At 53.8% G+C, this 17714-nt stretch overlaps 2 pseudogenes; both read left to right on the top strand.

Moving 5' to 3' along the window:
- Positions 1-6683: 6683 nt before the first annotated feature.
- On the top strand, positions 6684-7423 carry LOC148052691 (feather keratin Cos2-3 pseudogene; annotated as a pseudogene).
- An 8395-nt stretch (positions 7424-15818) lies between these two features.
- On the top strand, positions 15819-16628 carry LOC148052690 (feather keratin Cos2-3 pseudogene; annotated as a pseudogene).
- Positions 16629-17714: the final 1086 nt, after the last annotated feature.

Below are 17714 nucleotides of genomic sequence, written 5' to 3'. Positions count from 1 at the left end.
TCATGGCAGTCATCAGTGTTCCACAATGTCCAGCGATCACCAGGTGTGTTCACAGAGATAAGGAAGGTCCCATGTTAAGCTGGGAAGTCACCTCCATGTCAGGGTCCAAACCGAGATCAGTGGGGTTCATAGTCAGATAGAGGCCCAGATGTGTCACTGCTGGAGCTGTAACTCGGCTTGGGGCCAAGCGCTAGGACTTAAGCTTGAAAGTTGCTCCCATGGGAAGGGGAGTCGTCCCTGGCTGAAGCCTCCCAGCAGAATGATCTCAGGAAGGTCAACAAAGGGAAGAGGGGAGCCCTCAATTGCACTACCTGTAAGCTGGATGGGAGACAAGGCAGACTAGGATGGAGGATGCACTTAGGTTACTGTCCTGGTTTCAGCTGGCCGTGCTCTTTGGCCCAGGTGTCTATGAGGCTGTTTCAGAATTGAGTCCCGTTATCTGGCTCAATTCTTTCTGGGGTGCCACGTCGCCATAGGACTTGCTTTTCAAGACCCAGGAGAGCGTTCCCGGCAGCGGCATGAGGCACGGGATGTGTTTCCAGCCATCCGGTGGTTGCTTCCACCGTTGTAAGCCCATGGCGCTTGCCTTGGCAGGTTTGTGGGCGTGTGATATAATCGATCTGCCAGGCCTCCCCGGATTTATAGTTCAGCCATCGTCCTCCTTGCCACAGAGGCTTTAATCGCTTGGCTTGCTTGATTGCAAGTGCATGTTTCGCATTCATGGATAACCTGTGCAAGAGTGTCCATGGCCAAGTCCACCCATCGGTCACATATAGCCCATCTATATGTTTCATCTCTTCCTTGATGGCCTGAGGTCTTGTGGGCCCGCCGAGCTAGAAGTAATTCACCCCTATGTTGCCAGTCCAGATCCACCTGAGCCACTTCAATCCTAGCAGCCTGATCCACCTGCTGGTTGTTTTGACGTTCTCCTGTGGCCCAACTCTTGGGTACATGAGCATCTACGTGATGTACTTTTACAACCAGGTTCTCTATCCAGGCAGCAATAGCTTGCCACAATGCGGCAGCCCAGATGGGTTTGCCTCTGCACTGCTGGGTGCTCTGCTTCCATTGCTGCAACCACCCCAACAGGGCATGTGCTACCATCCATGAGCCAGTACAGAGATACAGCATCGGCCGTATTTCTCAGTCAGCAATATCTAAAGCCAGCTGGATGGCTTTCACCTCTGCAAACTGACTCAATTCACCTTCTCCTTCAGCACTTTCTGCAACTTCTCGTACAGGACTCCACAGAGCAGCTTTCCACCTCCGATGCTTCCCCGCAAGACAGCAGGACCCATCAGTGAACAGGGCATATTGCTTCTCATTTTCTGGTAGTTTATTATACAGTGGGGCCTCCTCAGCATGTGTCACCTCCTCCTCTGGCGATATTCCGAACTCTTTGCCTTCTGGCCAGTCCGTGATCACTTCCAAGATTCCTGGGTGACTGGGGTTTCCTATTGGAGCCCGTTGCATGATTAGCGTGACCCACTTCCTCCATGTAGCATCAGTTGCATGATGTGTAGAGGGGATCCTCCCTTTGAACATGCAGCCCAGCACCAGCAGTCGGGGTGTCAGGAGGAGCTGTGCTTCTCTACCAACCACTTCCAAAGCAGCTCAAACGTCTTCATATGCTGCCAGTGTCTCTTTTTCATTTGGAGTATAGCGGGCCTCGGATCCTCTGTATCCTCACCTCCAGAACCCTAGGGGTCGACCTCGAGTCCCCCCTGGTGCTTTCTGCCAGAGGCTCCAGAAAGGGCCATTCTCCCCGGCTGCGCTATAGAGCACATTTTTTACATCTTGTCCTGCCCAGACTGACCCAAGGGCTGCTGCATGAACTACCTCCTGGTTAATTTGTTCAAAGGCTTGTCATTGCTCAGGGCCCCATTTGAAATATTTCTTCACAACAACCCCATGCAACGCTACAGGCTGGGGGAGGAGTGGCTGGAGAGCTGCCTGGCAGAAAAGGACCTGGGGGTGTTGGTTGACAGCCACCCGAACATGAGCCAGCAGTGTGCTCAGGTGGCCAAGAGGGCCAATGGCATCCTGGCTTGTATCAGGAAGAGTGTGACCAGCAGGACCAGGGAGGTGACAGTGCCCCTGTACTCGGCATTGGTGAGGCCACACCTCGAGTACTGGGTTCAGTTTTGGGCCCCTCACTACAAGAAGGACATCGAGGTGCTGGAGCGTGTCCAGAGGAGGGCAACGAAGCTGGTGAAGGGTCTAGAGCACAAGTCTTAGGAGGAGCGGCTGAGGGAACTGGGGTTGTTTAGTCTGGAGAAGAGGAGGCTGAGGGGAGACCTTATTGCTCTCTACAACTACCTGAGAGGAGGTTGTAGCGAGGTGGGGGTCGGTCTCTTCTCCCTAGTAATGACTGATAGGACGAGAGGAAACGGCCTCCAGCTGCGCCAGGGGAGGTTTAGGTTAGATATTAGGAGAAACTTCTTCACCGAAAGGGTGGTCAAGCATTGGAACAGGCTACCCAGGGAAGCGGTTGAGTCCCCTTCCCGAGAGGTATTTAAAGAACGGATAGATGTGGTGCTCGAGGACATGGTATAGATGGACTTGGCAGTGCTAGGTTAACGGTTGGACTCGATGATCTTAAGGGTCTTTTCCAACCTTGACGATTCTATGATTCTATGATTCTTCTGGGTCACTTGATAGACAGGGCTTGTGATCAGACTGTAATTTGGAGGATGCATTCTCCAAAAGCCCACAATGCCCAAGAAAGCTCGTGTTTCCTTTTTGCTGGTTGGTGGAGACATGGCGTGTTATTTTGTTGATCACATCCATTGGGATCTGACGACGTCCATCTTGCCATTTTGTTCCTAAAAACAGTTCCCTTGACCTTACTTTGTTTTACGGCAAAGCCGGCCTCCAGAAAGATTTGGACTATTTGCTTCCCTTTCTCAAAAGCCTCTTCTGCTGCGTTGCCCCGTATGGTGATGTCATCAATGTCTTGCAGGTGTTCTGGAGCCCCACCCTGGTTCAGTGCCATCTGGATCAGCCCATGGCACATGGTAGGGCTGTGTTTCCACCCCTGGGGCAGTCAATTCCAGGTGTACTGGACGCCCCTCCAGGTGCAAGCAAACTGTGGCCTGCGCTCTGCCGCTAAAGGGATTGAGAAGAATGCATTAGCAATATCAATTGTAGCATGTCATTGGGCTGCTTTTGACTCTAGTTCGTACTGAAGTTCTAGCATGTCCGGCACGGCAGCGCTCAGCGGCAGCATGACTGCCTTCAGTCTACTGTTAGCCTCCACTCTCCATTAGGCTTTTGCACTGGCCATATGGGACTGTTAAAGGGTGGGTGAGTCTGGATGATCACTCCTTGGCTCTCCAGCTGACGAATCAGCTTATGGATAGGAATCAGGGAGTCTCTGTTGGTGGGACATTGCCGCCAGTGCACTGTTGTGGTAGCGATTTGCACCTGTTGTTCTTTGACCCTCAACATCCCTACAATAGAAGGGTCCTTCGAGAGACCAGGCAGGGTAGACAGCTGTTTAATTTCCTCCGTCTCCAAGGCAGCTATAGCAAGAGCCCACCGGTACCCTTTTGGGTCCTTGAAATCCCTTCTCCTGAGGTAATCTAGGCCAAGGATGCATGGAGCCTCTGGGTGCTTCTGCCACTCCTTCCCGGTTAAGCTCACTTCAGCCTCCGATACAGTCAGCTGTTGGGATGCCCCTGTCACTCCAGAAATACAGATGGGTTCTGCCCCTTCATAGCTCGATGGCATGAGGGTGCACTGTGCACCGGTGTCCACTAGAGCCTTATACTTCTGTGGGTCTGATGTGCCAGGCAGTTGAATCCACACAGTCCAGTAAACCCTGTTGTCCCTTTCCTCCACCTGGCTGGAGGCAGGGCCCCTCTAGTCCCGGTCATAGCATTTGTTTCTCACTTCTTGTAAATGCGAATCAAAAGTCCATTTATTAAGATTGGATGCAAAATCAGCCCTTCTACTCTGTCTGGGGAAGTGCTCACTGGAAACTGGAGTAGCAATTTTCCTGGAAGAACCCCCTTGTGTCATTGCTTTGCCTCGCAACTCACGTACCCGTGCCTCTAGGGTCGAGGTAGATTTGCCATCCCACTTCCTCATGTCCTCTGCGTGGTCATGCAGGTAATACCCCAGGGTGGCCCGTGGTGTGTATCCACTATATCTTCTCTCTTGAACAGAGAGGTGCTTCCTCCTAATGGCTGAGATACTGGTTCGTACAGGTGAGGAGCAGGACATATCCTCTTTGAGTCGCTAGAACTCCCGAGATAATTTCTCAGCTAGCATGTCAGGCAGTTTCTCCACAGCCAAGACACAGGCCCGTAGGGAGGAAGAGAGACTTTCTTCGTCTTGCCGCAGTTGGCCAGCCACTTCATCCACTGTTGGTCCCGCTTCATCTTTCCCGGTCATTATTCCCAATGAGTTTGCGTACAATGATGGTGCACTCCATCCAAACGTCCGCCACATGGGTTATGTGCGCTGGACTTCATCTGGATCTTTGGATAACTGCTCGTTGTCCAGGTCACCATAAATCACCTCCAGCATGGCTAATTCCCTCAGGTACTGGATACCTCTCTCCCTGGTGGCCCACTTGCCTGGGTGGCATACAACATCTTCCTTGAAGGGATACCTTTCCTTCACGCCTGACAGGAGTTGCCTCCAGAGGCTGAGGGCTTTTGCCCCTTTTCCAATCGCTTTTTCAATGCCCCCTTCCCTAGAAAGGGATCCCAGCAGGTTGGCTTCCCTCCCCTCTAATTCCAGGCTACTGGCCCCATTATCCCAGCATCGAAGCAGCCAGGTGACAATGTGCTCGCCTGGATGATGGCTGAAATCGTTTTGCATATCTCGCAGGTCACTCAGGGACAGGGATTGGGTGGTTACCATCTCATTTATGGGTTCTGCCTCTTCCTCCTCCTGTTCTCGTGATGGCCCTGGCTTATCATCAGCCCTTAGTAAACAAGCTGATTTTCTTGTGTATTTTTTCTTCTGTATAGGGGTGACTGATACTGGCAGAGGCTGGTTCTCTGGCATAGCTGCAGCACCTGTCGCAGGGGCTGGCGTAGCCGCAGCGCCTGTCATTTTGTCATCGGATCCAGAGATGATGTCTTCCCCTTGAGGCTTCTGAATAGTGTTGAATAGGGCTCGGTAGGCATGGGCCAGGCCCCAGCACGTTGCAGTGATGTGCGTCTCCATAGAATTGCCAGGGTGACAGCATACTTTTCCAAATATTCTACTGATTTCTCAGGACTCTGCACTTGTTCAGGGATGAAGTTCCAAAACACTGGAGGTGCCCACCGTCCTAGGCTTTTGCCCGTGCTATTCCGCACACCCTGCCATTCATAACTATCCGGCCTTGGGGCAGATCTCGGGATGATATTCTTAAAGTGCTTATTAACCTTAGACAAAACCAAGACAGTATTCCCGAGAACTACCAATAGATATATCTTAACTACCCAAGGGTGTTGAAGAAACTGAAAAGTGGTTGTAATTGAAGGAGGAAACACCACAGAAGAAGGCAGCAAAGGTGCCATTCTGTATTTCCTCCCTAAAACACCTCTCAGAGGAAGAGGTATAATGGCTAATTGTCTCCATGAGGTGGTACCCGAAGTACAGTAATGGCTTCACTACAGAACCCAAATACCAGATGAAGCTCAAGGTCAGTGTTTTAATAACAAATCTCCAGGCAAAACATCACTAATCACTGCGGAGCACAGAAAACCGCAAAAACCAAAAGTGAGAAAACTCATGGGCTGTGGTAAGAACAGTTTAATAATTGAAGTAAAATAGAACAGAATAGTAGTAATAGTAGTAATAGTAGTAGTAGTAGCAATAATAATAATGATACAATAATAATACACAAAGCAAGTGATACACTATACAAAATTGCTCACCAGCCGCTGATCAATGCCCAGCTTGTCCCCAAGCAGCAATCGCTGCACCCTGCCAACTTCCCCCGTTTATATACTGAGCGTGATGTTATATGGAATGGAATAGCCCTTTGGCCAGTCTGGGTCAGCTGTCCTGGCTGTGCTCCCTCCCCGCTTCAGTGGGGTCCATGGTCAGAGAGAGGCCCCGATGTGTCACTGCTGGAGCTGTAACTCGGCTTGGGGCCAAGCGCTAGACCTGAAGCTTGAAAGTTGCTGCCATGGGAAGGCGAGTCGTCCCTGGCTGAAGCCTCCCAGCTTCAAGGGAGCCCTCAATTGCACTACCTGTAAGCTGGATGGGAGACAAGGCAGACTAGGATGGAGGATGCACTTAGGTCCATTACAAAATACCTGCCACCTCTGTTGCAAAGAGGGAATGTGCCTGACCCCCCCTCATGAAACAGCAGCAGATTTTGTGTGATTTGGCCTTGAATCACATATCCCTGCCTTCCTAGATATAGTCGCTGGACAATCGGGTTCAGTATTTTATAGGGGACATGGAAGTCCTGGTGCTTGAACACCAAAGGAGTCCTCAGTAGTTTGACTCTCCCTGTCATGCCTGCAGGGGATGCCACCAGCACTTGATCTGACCCTTCTGCCTGCGCCGACGTGTTCCTGCCCCGGAAATCCTCAGGCCTCTCATCCCAACACTTACAGAAGCCTTCATATGGGAAATGACGTGGCATAAGCCAGGAAAGAAAAAGGCAGCAGTGCAGGAAACCAGGACACGGCCCATCCCATTAGCTGGGATGGTTTGCATTTGACATGAGCTTGTCAGAAAATTAGTACTTCCACAAAGGGTGCCTCTGGGCCTGAGGCAGTGCAGGGCTACTATAAAAGGCAGGCCAACTCTCTGCTCTCTCATCCACTGCTCTCGCCTCCTTCTCCTTGGCAATCAGGTGAGTGTGAAGACTCTTCTCCTCCTCCTTCAAGATCCGGTCTTTCCTTGATGCATGTCTCAGCTGATGTGGGCTGCCCTAGCCCAGGGCTGGGAGCTGCATCTCATGGGAGAGGGCAGGAGAGGGAAGGTCTTCCTTCCGCAGAGAGAGGCTGGGACTTAGCTGAGGTGGCTCCTGGGCTTTGAGCTGGGGAGTGTGTGCTGGGCCACGAGGTGCCTTGGCTCCATTGTGGTTGGATGCAGTGCTACTCCTCATGTTTCCCTGTGCTCTGCTTCCCCCTGCCCTCTCTTCCAGGTGCACCTCTGTCCCAGAGACATGTCCTGCCAGCCCTGCTGCTCGCCCTGCGGCCCGACCCCGTTGGCCAACAGCTGCAATGAGCCCTGTGTCAGGCAGTGCCAGAACTCCACCGTCGTCATCGAGCCTCCTGCTGTGGTGGTGACCCTGCCCGGCCCCATCCTCAGCTCCTTCCCACAGAACACCGTTGTGGGATCCTCCACCTCCGCTGCCGTTGGCAGCATCCTCAGCTGTGATGGAGTGCCCATCACCTCTGGGTGCTGTGACCTCTCCTGCATTACCAGCCGCTACTGTGGCAACAGATGTCAGCCCTGCTGAAGCTGCTGGCAACGGCCCCAAGCAAGAACCTCCAAGACCTCACAACATGGTGCTGACAGGAAAGAGAGCTTCAGGCCACTGTTCCCTTCTTCCACTCTCCTCTGTCTCTCTCTCTTTCCTTTGCTGTCGCTGTCTCCCAATGCCAGCCTAGCAGAGACCTCTTGGCCTCCCTCCCTCGGCAGGGCAGGCCAGACGGACACCCTGCAGGAGCTCCACCGCATCTTAGTGGTTGCCCCTGGTGCTCCCTGGGAGCCACCTCCTTTTCTTCCTTAGACTCATTAAAGTTGTGCTGCATCCAAGCCTGAGCCTCCGAGTACTCTTTCCTTCCGAGGCAACTCTTCCGGTCTGCTCCGGGAAAAAAGGTGGAGGAAGGGGAGGGTGGGATTCACTGCAGTGGATTTTGTTTTGTGCCCTTTCCCTTGGAGCTGAGGAAGACATCCCTGGCTACTCCACAGCCAATGGCCTTCAGTGAGAGGATGGCTCCAAAGGGTGGCAGGAGTGGGCGTGGGGAGACAATAATGCCTGGGGACAGCCACCTGCCTCGTCTCTGTCTGCCCCTCCCCTCCATTGACCCACCTAGGGTCCATGGCCAGCACACGTGGGCACAGGCAGAGGAGGTAGGTACCTCCTACAGTCCTTCAGCACCTGGCAGGGCCCAGCTGTTCTCCAGATATGCAGGGCTGAGGTAATTCACAAGTTTGGATTGCTATCAGCCACACTCTGCCTACGCAAAGCCGTCCCCACTCCCTCTCAACCCAACATGCCCAGCAGGCTCTCATTGCTTGCTTCACGTGTCCATCTTCCCTGTGCAAGCGACTTGTGGCTTCACTATTAATGTCAACACATAGGTGTGATTTTCAATTATACTTGAAAATTGCCTTTTAGACCTTGGCGTTGAGCCCCGGGCAATGCTCTAAATCCTGACACCCCTCTGGTGTCCTTGGTCTCCTGAGTGCAGAAAAGGAACTCCTGAGGGCACTGCTGGGCTCAAAATAACCTCTCAGGCACACAGTACCCTGTGAACCATCTGAAGTTCCAGTCATGCTCCTCCTGCCCTCAGTTCGGGGCAGGGACACCATCTTCCTCCATCTCACTGGGTGCTGGGCACCTTCAGAGGTACAGGGAAAGCATCGACCCACGTATAGCACAAACTCTGGGGATGACCTCTTCGTACTCAGCTTCCCTGACTCCCCACGTGCTCTGAGGCAGGGTCAGCCTGAGCTCTGCTCACACCACCGCTGCTCCTCACATGCAGGCCAGGGTCTTCCTAGCACTGCAGTCCCTGGCTGTTAGAGATCTGTCCTCCAACAGACTCTGCACACCACTGGGAGCCACATGGGCACGCTGAAGGGCAGGGCTGGGCCCTCACAGTAGGACACCTCTCCCCACGCTGGGCCTTGCAGGGAACAGGACCAGTCCGGACAGTTACACTGGGAGGATGAATAGTGCTTCTAAGCCCAGGAAGGCACAGCCCCTGCATGGGTCCAAGGCCCCGCTCTGCCCTGGGCCCAGGCAATGGACTCCAGGAGGGAGCCCTTCAACACACAAGAGAGCTGTCACCAAGAAGACCGAGATGATCCGTACACTCCTCGGGATACATATATGTGCCACCTTAGACAGAAGTCTAATGTGGGCCTGCTGACTCACCCTTTGGGGGATCTCATTTCTTTTGATTGTAACAAAAGCCTTCTAGAGAAGAAGTTCAAATATTCAAGTCCCTGTTTGCTATTCCATTCCTGCAGTGTATGTCTCTTTAGGTGAACGAGTCTAGTAAAGGAAGAGGACATTCCCATGCAGCATCCCATTTTCTCCGAAAAAAATGCTAGCCTCAATTGCAATCAACTCTTCTGCAATGCGGATTTTCTTTGTCATGACAGTGGTGCAGTGGAGTGGTCTGCATATGGTCACATAGCGGTTGAAGTACACCACTGAGAGGACCATAGAATCATAGAATAGTCCAGGTTGGAAGGGGCCATGAAAGATCATCTGCTCCACTCCTGCATGGGAAAGGGAGCCTAGATGAGGTTATCTACCACCTTGTCCAATCGCATCTTGAAAACTTCCAGCAGTGGGGACCCTACCACATCCCTGGGCCGGTTGTTGCAGTGAATGATTGTTCTTACTGTAAAAAATGTATTTCTTTGTCAAGATGAAACCTCTCCTGGTGCAACAGGTTCTCGTTGGCCCTTGTCTTCCCCATGTGGCTCCTTGTGATGAGAGAGACTCCGTCCTCTTTGTAGCCACCCTTTATGTACTGGAATGCTATGTACATTCCATGGACTGGAATGCTATGCTGAGGTTCCCGCCGAGCCGTCTCTTCTCTGGGGAAAAAAGACCTAACTCCTTCAGTCTTTCCTCATAGGACACGTTCTCCAGCCCTTTGGTACAACGGGGTGGCAGCAGGCACTGGACCAGGATCAGCAGAAGCTGAGTCAGGGGACTTGGATCCCTGCGGTGGCTTTCTTGGTGCAGAACAGCCAGTCAGCAGTAGAGCCACCTGGCTGAAGATGACGACAAACCCAGTGCCCATGCTACCAGATTTTCTTTTTTGTGAGAGTGGTGTAACGGAGCAGTTTGCATATGGTGGCATCACCATTAAACGACATCACGGAGCGGATCATGAACTCAGTGACAGCCTGGAAGCAGGGGAAAAATGACTGTGCCAGCCAGCGGGTCAACACAAATGGTTTTCCTGGTGGCAAGGGAAGTCGTCATCTTTTTTGACACAACGGTGGTGGTGTAGCACATTTCCACAAAGGAGACCTGATGAGGAAGAAGAAGTGCAGCAAGGTCTGCAGGTGCTGATTGCTCCACACAGGGACAAAGAGGAGGCCGTTCTCCACCAGGGTTAGAAGTTACGTGGCAAAGATAAAGGTGCATGGGGCCACGTGCTCAGCTAGGGAGGTCTGGGAAGCCCCCTGGGAATGAGATCAGTTACAGGTGTCTTGTTCTCCTTTGCCGGGGCCCAGTACATGACCAGAAGGAATCAGCTGCCCAGACAAGAGGGAAGGAACAAAGCTGTGGTGGGTTAAATCTACTCTTTCTCTTGCTGTCAGGGGGACAAAACCAGCTCCTGTTGCCGACTGGCAGAACCCATTTTCCCCAGATGAAGGTCTGATCATGCCTGGGCTGAGGTGCGGGTCCTAGGCCAGAGCACAGAGGACCCGGCAGACTTCTGAATGACATTTCTCGTTGGCCAGAACTGGCCATTGCCATGAAATGCCTGACTCCCGTTGCACCTCACTGTATGTGTGGGAATTCCTGGTTGCATTGGTTTCTTAATTGCCTCATTCTTAATTGCCTCCTTCAATTGTTCAAGGTGCCTGTTAGCTATAGTGTAGAGCCCGGGTGGGGATCTCATCAAGTGTCATTGGGAAGAGGAGAGAACGCTGGGCGAGAGCTGCCATTGTCCTTGCCCAAGGGAGCTAAGCTATGGTGGGACACCCACGAAGGTGTGCATCCCCCTGGAGCAATTAGTTCATTCGTGAAAGCATGAAATTAATTTAGCATGTTGTCAAGTGAAGGACGCGCAGCTGTCGCTTTGTCTTCAGGGGAACCAGCCTGACATGGGCTGCATGGAAATCTGTCCCTTCTGGGTTTGACACATTTCTGAGACAATGCCAATTTCCTCCAAGTCCAGTCTCCCCTTGAGTACACGTTAGGATTTTTGGACCCTTTTGTTCATCCAAGGCTCTTGGTCCGGACTGAGCTGCAAAAAGTCACACTGGAACGTGCCGCACAGCATTTCTCCCTACTGCCCTGGCTGGAGAGACAGAGATCTAGCCTCACCACAGGTCCTGGCTGCCACTCCTGGGTGGGCAGATCACAGAGCTACAGTGGCAGGCAGGGAACAACTACCCAGAGAACCCTCCACACCTTTCTACACAATGCAGCCTGCGTAATGCTGAGCTGAGTATCTGCGCATTCTTCTTCTTGTTGTTTTTTGTTGTTTTTGTTTGTTTGTTTTTCTTTTTGTTTTTTGTGTTTTGGGTTTTTTTTTTGACTTCACCTTCTCTGAATGTCCTTCAAGCATTATGTCAATCCCTCAGTAAATTGGCAACATTTTCTCCAATACATCCAGGAGAGGAGAAGTTCCTCTATGTGCTACTGGTCTGTTCCCAACTGCTCTTCCAAAATACCTACGTATTAACAGTGCACGTAAGAACGCTTGGTATCTGCAAAAGAAAAGTGCAGAGTCTTATGATCTTTATATACCCATTGCTCCTGATATGTCTCAGATGGTTTGCTGTGTTCTACCTAACCTCCCTGCTCCTCTGCCATGAAGAAGCCCTCTGGAGAGACAATGGACCAGCGGTTAAAACATTCGTCCCAATGCAAGAAATGAAACCTCCTCCTTTGCTGTTCCCCAGGCTTCTTATGGCCAGGGCCGGGATCTTCAGCATTGGGCAGTTCCTACTTGTGCAGTCAGGCCACAGCTGCTCTTTTCTGCCCCTGAAGTTCAGGCCAGATCTCCAAAGGGACTGTAGAAAAGTAATGGACAGTTATTGCAGGCTGCGGTCAAGCAAAAGGCACGAAGGAGGACGTTGGAAGCCTCCTTCTCTTTGCCCAGCCTTGAGATCACTACTACATCAACTGTCCCTCAGCAAAGAGGAGGTGTCCCTGATGATCTGCTGCTGCCATCCACATCTATGCCAGACAGAAGTGCTGCACCCACCCCTGCAGAGGGAGGGGGAGGGACCTGCTACCCACCTGTGCCTGCTTTGCTCCAGGGACTGCCTGGATGGAGACAGGAGCAGGCACAGACAGAACACCTGAACCCCGGTGTCTGTCAGTCTCTCCCCACAGCTGCATTTTCTCTCCCTTCTCCCCACAGACAGGGGAGGTTCTTCAAGAGAAAGATCTCTGTGAACAGCACCTGCTGCAGAAACCCCCATCCAGAGACAGACACAGTCCCTCACTCCAGCAGCAGGATGACAACCCAACACAACCCTAAGCTATACAGCAGCCCTTCTCTGCCCTTATGTGCACGTACGCACGTAAACAACCTCTGGCAGCCTGTGCTACCCTGACCTCAGCTCTCCGCTACCCAGGCAAGCACAATGAAAACCCCTTTTTAATCCCTTCCAATGAATGCCAGGAGGATTCAGCTTGCAGCGCTCCTTTACTACGCTGCTCGGGACCTTTGCTAGCACAGTGAAGAGCAGCTGTAAAGCTTCAGTTGTCAGCACAGCACCTCCCATTCACAGCCCTGCTTCCACATAGCCTTCAGGATCACGTTGCTCAGCTGAGGTTGTGGCAAAAGGGATGGGAAGCCCAACTGACAGAGGGCACAGGGATGAATCTTTCCTGGCTCCCTCCCTGGACTCAGGCAGGTTGGGTGCTACTTTGGGCCTGGAAAGGCCGCAAGGGCCCTGACTGTCCAGCAGCGCTGCCCCTGCCCTTACCCCTTCACGAGGAGCACCCAGCAGCCCCTGCCCCAGAAGGCAGGAGACATGGGGACGCAGAGTTATTACAGCAGCTGGGCTCTGGGGCTGCGCGCAGGGAGATTCAGGTAGCTCCGGCTACTGCACGTGTGATTAACTTAGCAGCAGTGGGGACGGAGGGCCCTGCTCCTCTGGCATTCAGAAAAACTCCCTAGATTTGGCAGCTGGAGGGTCTTTGGGCCCGTCAGCTGCAGGCTGCTTACTTCCTTCAGCTTTCATGGACAAGGCCAGCAGACAGGCAACCACTGAGGAGTCATGGCTCCTGGAGTCTCTCATGCCCTGGATGGCCATGAAGATGGTGTCTGTCCTCGCTGAGGGGGAGAGGTGTTTCCCAAACATCTGTGGGAGAGAGGAGGAGAGAGAAGTCACAGTGCCCTGAGCGCCCCGTCAAGGGTGCTTGGCTAAGAAGTGAGAGCAGCTCCGGAGAGACATGGTGGGCAGTGCTGGAGCAGTGCCTCCTGAAGGGGTTGCACTGGACTGCAGCATGGCCCTGTGGAGGGTATGTGCAGAAGGCCATTGCGGTGATGGGCAAAAAGTGAGTTCAGGGTTGCTGTGTGCTTGGCCCTGAAGGAAAGCAGAATTTCCTGGTGGCCAGGGGCTGGTGCTGCTGCTGTGCCCTCAGGTCAGCTAAAGCATGTTGTCTAGAAGTATGTCCAGACAGGTTTTGACTGGCTCCACAGATGAAGACTCCACGACCTCTCTGAACAACCTGTTCCAGTGTTTGACCACCCTCACAGCAAAAAGGTTTCTCTTTGTGGTCAGCTGGAACGCTGTGTGTGTTAATTTTTGCCCTTTGCCTCTCTCCCTGCCGGTGGGCACTACTTGAGAAGAGCCTGGCCACGCAAGACAGAAGGTCTCCACTCGCTGGTCCCCCTGGAGCTGGGGATGCACTGTGCTGCCCTTTGGTGACGTGCTGCCTGGAAAGGAGGGGCAACATCAGTAGGAATGATGGAGAGCTTGGGATGGCAGACTGAAGGCATCAGGGAGGAATCTGACTGGCAGAGAAAGAGGATCCCTTATGCACATGCCCCTAGGCTGATGCCACACAGCTGCTTCCCTGCACCCCTCAGGAAGCTCTCAGGGGTACCCAGGTGGGGTACACCTCAGTGCTGCCAGAGCAGGGAGGCAGCAGGGCTGAGGGAGCTGGCTTAGGGACAGCGTGAAACAAATGTGGGTAGTGGTGGTTCCAGGAAAGCAAGCCTCCTGGGAAGGCGAGGCTGCGGGCAGCCTGAAAACACTGCCGACTGCCAACTGGACTTGGCAGGAATCACAGTGAAGTCAGAGCATGCCGTGGCAGCTTCTCCAGATGAAAGGCTTCATCTGGCAAATGCCAAACTGTTTTGCCAGCATGCTTGCTTATAAGGAAATGCTGATCGGAGCAGAACCAGTGGGTGGTTTCCCCTGTGTAGTGATGATGGCGTTCCCCTTCTCTTCCCGAGGCCATGGGGCCCTGAAACTACGTCTTCTGCATCTCAGCCAAGGCCAAACGGTTGGGAACCGCTGTTTCCAGGCAGTCCCTCATTTGAGGCTTGGAGGGGGAGCTTACGCCACGGCTGGATTCCTGTAGTGCTGCTGGGGGGGGGGATCCTCGGCCTTTCCAACGTTGGTGCCGTTTTCTGGTGCCATTGGCTCCAGCCCTGATGTTCACCACCTTCCTCCTCCCAGCCTCCCCAGGCTCTCATTCCTTTTCCCATAGCTCCTGGCTCTGGACAAGAGCCAGGCGGGGGAGAGGGCTACCCCATGACTACAGACCAGCAGAATCCTGTAGCCTCAAAGCTTTTACATGAGTCAGGAGCGAGGGCCCTGGGAAGCAGCTCAGCCCCTCGAGGCTGCCTGGAGGCAGCATGAAAAGAGTTGGCCTGGGTTCAGGGTTGTCCTCAGTGAGAGCTGAGTGCTGTGGCCCTGTCCGTGTCCCCTCAGACAACGAGGGGCTGAGACTGTGTCAGTGCCTGGCACTGTCGTGGCGGGATGTCACTGCAGGCCTTGGAATGCTTGGGCCTGGGCGTGAGGTCACGCACAACTATGTACGCTCACGCATGCACTAACACGTGCCCAACATGCCCAAGCGTGCACAAAGATACACACCGATGCACAGACACAAGCAAACGTGCACAAGGACACAGACACGTGTAGTTGCATATAAGTACTGACACCCGTGCAAAAAAATACACACCTACACAGAAACGTGATGTCACCAGAGGCACGCAGGTGTGTGTACACACAAGCATACAAGCACATAGATGTGCATGCAGATGATCGCACAGACTGGTACACGATCACGCTCCCACGCACGTTATTGCAGCTAAGCACATGGGGGCAGGGGTGATGGGAAGGGATGTGACTGAGGAGCTGCTGGGGACCTCCCTGCCAGAGCAGGGGTGGGGCACTCTAAGCAGGACAGATGCACAGGCAGCACTGTTAAAGGAGTCTCAGGGACTGTCCAGAGAGAGGAGGAGGCCAAAGAGGTTGGCAATTCCCTCCTGAGGGCAGCTTAAGGCGAAAGAGAGGTGAAAACCTGAAGTGCAGCACGCCTGCCTGGGAAGGCAACAGCCACTGACTGTTGGAGTCAGCCGAGAGGGAAGGAAAGAGGAGGGCAGGCCACATACTCACAGGAGCCCCTGTTTGATGAGCCAATAATTGCAGGGCTGAGAGGAGCTTGGGCCCTTCCTGTCAGCAGGCTCATAAAAAAAAAAACAAAACCACCAGAGTGCCCCACTTGACATCACCTGCCTCCGCTGGAACCCTCTGGCACTCAGTCCGTGTCTTCTCCCCGCACTGACGCATCCTTGCCCCAGAAATCATAAGGCCTGTCACCCCAGGAATACAAGCATCCGTGAGGGAATGAGCATGACAAAACAAGGAAATGCAAAGACAGCGTGGAGGGAAACAGCAACACGTGCCATGTCATTACCTGGGATGTTTCCGTTCATTAGGAGCATACAGGAAAACTGATGCTTAGGCAGCAGCTGCCTTTGGGCCTGAGGCAGTGTGAAGACAATATAAAAGCCAGCCCAACTTGTCGCTCTCTCAACCACTTCTGCCACCTCCTTCTCCTTGGGAACCAGGTAAGTTGGAAGCCCCTTTCTCCTCCACCTCTTCTAGGACGGGGTCATGCCTTCAAGGACAACTCAGCTCCTTCATCTTATGTTTGTGCTCTGAGATCGTGGTCACGGCAGAGGGCAGAGGAGAGATGGTCTGGTCTGTCACGGAGAGAGACTGAGGCTGGGATGAGGTGGCTCTTTGCTGCAGGCTAGTCAGGAGCATCCCTGGGCCTGGCTGCTAACCGAAGGGCCCCGCTGGGCTCAGGCAAAGAAGCCCTTGCTCCCCCCTGCGCAGCCTCTACCTGCCTACCCAGCAGACGCTTTGGTTTCCTTTAGGTGGGGTTTCCGGCTGCTCCTCATGTTTCCCTGTGCTCTGCTTCCCCCTGCCCTCTCTTCCAGGTGCACCTCTGTCCCAGAGACATGTCCTGCCAGCCCTGCTGCTCGCCCTGCGGCCCGACCCCGTTGGCCAACAGCTGCAATGAGCCCTGCGTCAGGCAGTGCCAGAACTCCACCGTCGTCATCGAGCCTCCTGCTGTGGTGGTGACCCTGCCCGGCCCCATCCTCAGCTCCTTCCCACAGAACACCGTTGTGGGATCCTCCACATCCGCTGCTGTTGGCAGCATCCTCAGCTGTGATGGAGTGCCCATCACCTCTGGGTGCTGTGACCTCTCCTGCATCACCAGCCGCTACTGTGGCAGCAGAAGGTGCCCCCCTTGCTAAAGCCCCTGCTGACAATCCAGACAAGGAGCCCCGGACACCCAGAAGATGATGCCAGGCTGAATGACGGAGATTGTGGCCATTGCGCTGAGAGGGGCTGAGCAAGCCCCGCTCTTCCTGCAAAGGGTGTCAGCCCTTTGCAAGGGGCCAGCCTGTGCTCTCTGAAAGCATGGCCAATGCCTCTCGTTCCCTTCCTCCCCTTTCTCCTTCCCCTTCTTTTCCTGTGTTGTTTTCTGCTCCCCTGGACCATGAGGCCCACCAAAGCCAGCCTGGGGGGACCTGCCTGCCCCTCTCCCTCTGTGGGGCACTGACTTTTGCCTGCCCATCCTTTCACTGTGGCCTCCTCTCGGAGACATCTTGTTTCCCTCTTTAGACTCATTAAACTCTGCTGCATCCCAGCCTCTGGCTCTGTGTGCTCGTTTCCTCTCTGGATGCTCCTTAAAGCTGTCCAGCGAGAAAGGAGATATGCTGGGAGGGAACAAATGGCTGAGCAAGTGGACCCTTTCTCATTCCTAGAGGAATGCGAGGGCAGGACACACCGTCTGTGCGCCTCCTTCAGTCCCTGTCCCTTGGAGCTGAGGACGACATCTCTGGCTACTCCACAGTCACTGACCATCAGCCCTTCCCTTGCTGCATCTCTGCCCAGAAATATTCCCCTTGGCCTCAGAGCACGCCCTACAGATGGTGGTCCCAACTTGGGCTGTCTTCATGGGAGCACCCCAGTGCTGCAGGAGGCCCTGGGAGGTCAGCAGCCCCACAGGCACTCAAGGCAGTTCCTCTTGCTCTGGATGGAGCTGTGCTGGGCGAGAAGGCTCAGAGAGAAGACGGCCGTGAAGGATGGAAGGAGGGGAGGGGAGGAGAAATCACCTTGGCTAGAGCCCAGAGCCTCCTCCTCCTCACCTTCCCACCCCTCTCCAGAAGGACGGGGCATGGCAGCCATCCAAGAGCAATGACAGCTAAGGCAAGTCCCCTGTTCTTCTGCCACACCCATACAGTGCCCCATGCAGCCCAGCGGCTGGTTACACAGATTTGCAGGGCTGAGGTGTCGCACAGATTGCACATCCCCAACTGCCGGCAGACACAGCAGCT

The sequence above is a fragment of the Nipponia nippon genome, unplaced genomic scaffold (genome assembly GCF_047370975.1).
Source record: "Nipponia nippon isolate SJK-2023a ecotype South Korea unplaced genomic scaffold, ASM4737097v1 scaffold_45, whole genome shotgun sequence".
NCBI lineage: Eukaryota > Metazoa > Chordata > Aves > Pelecaniformes > Threskiornithidae > Nipponia > Nipponia nippon.
This window is presented reverse-complemented; position numbering and strand designations above follow the sequence as displayed.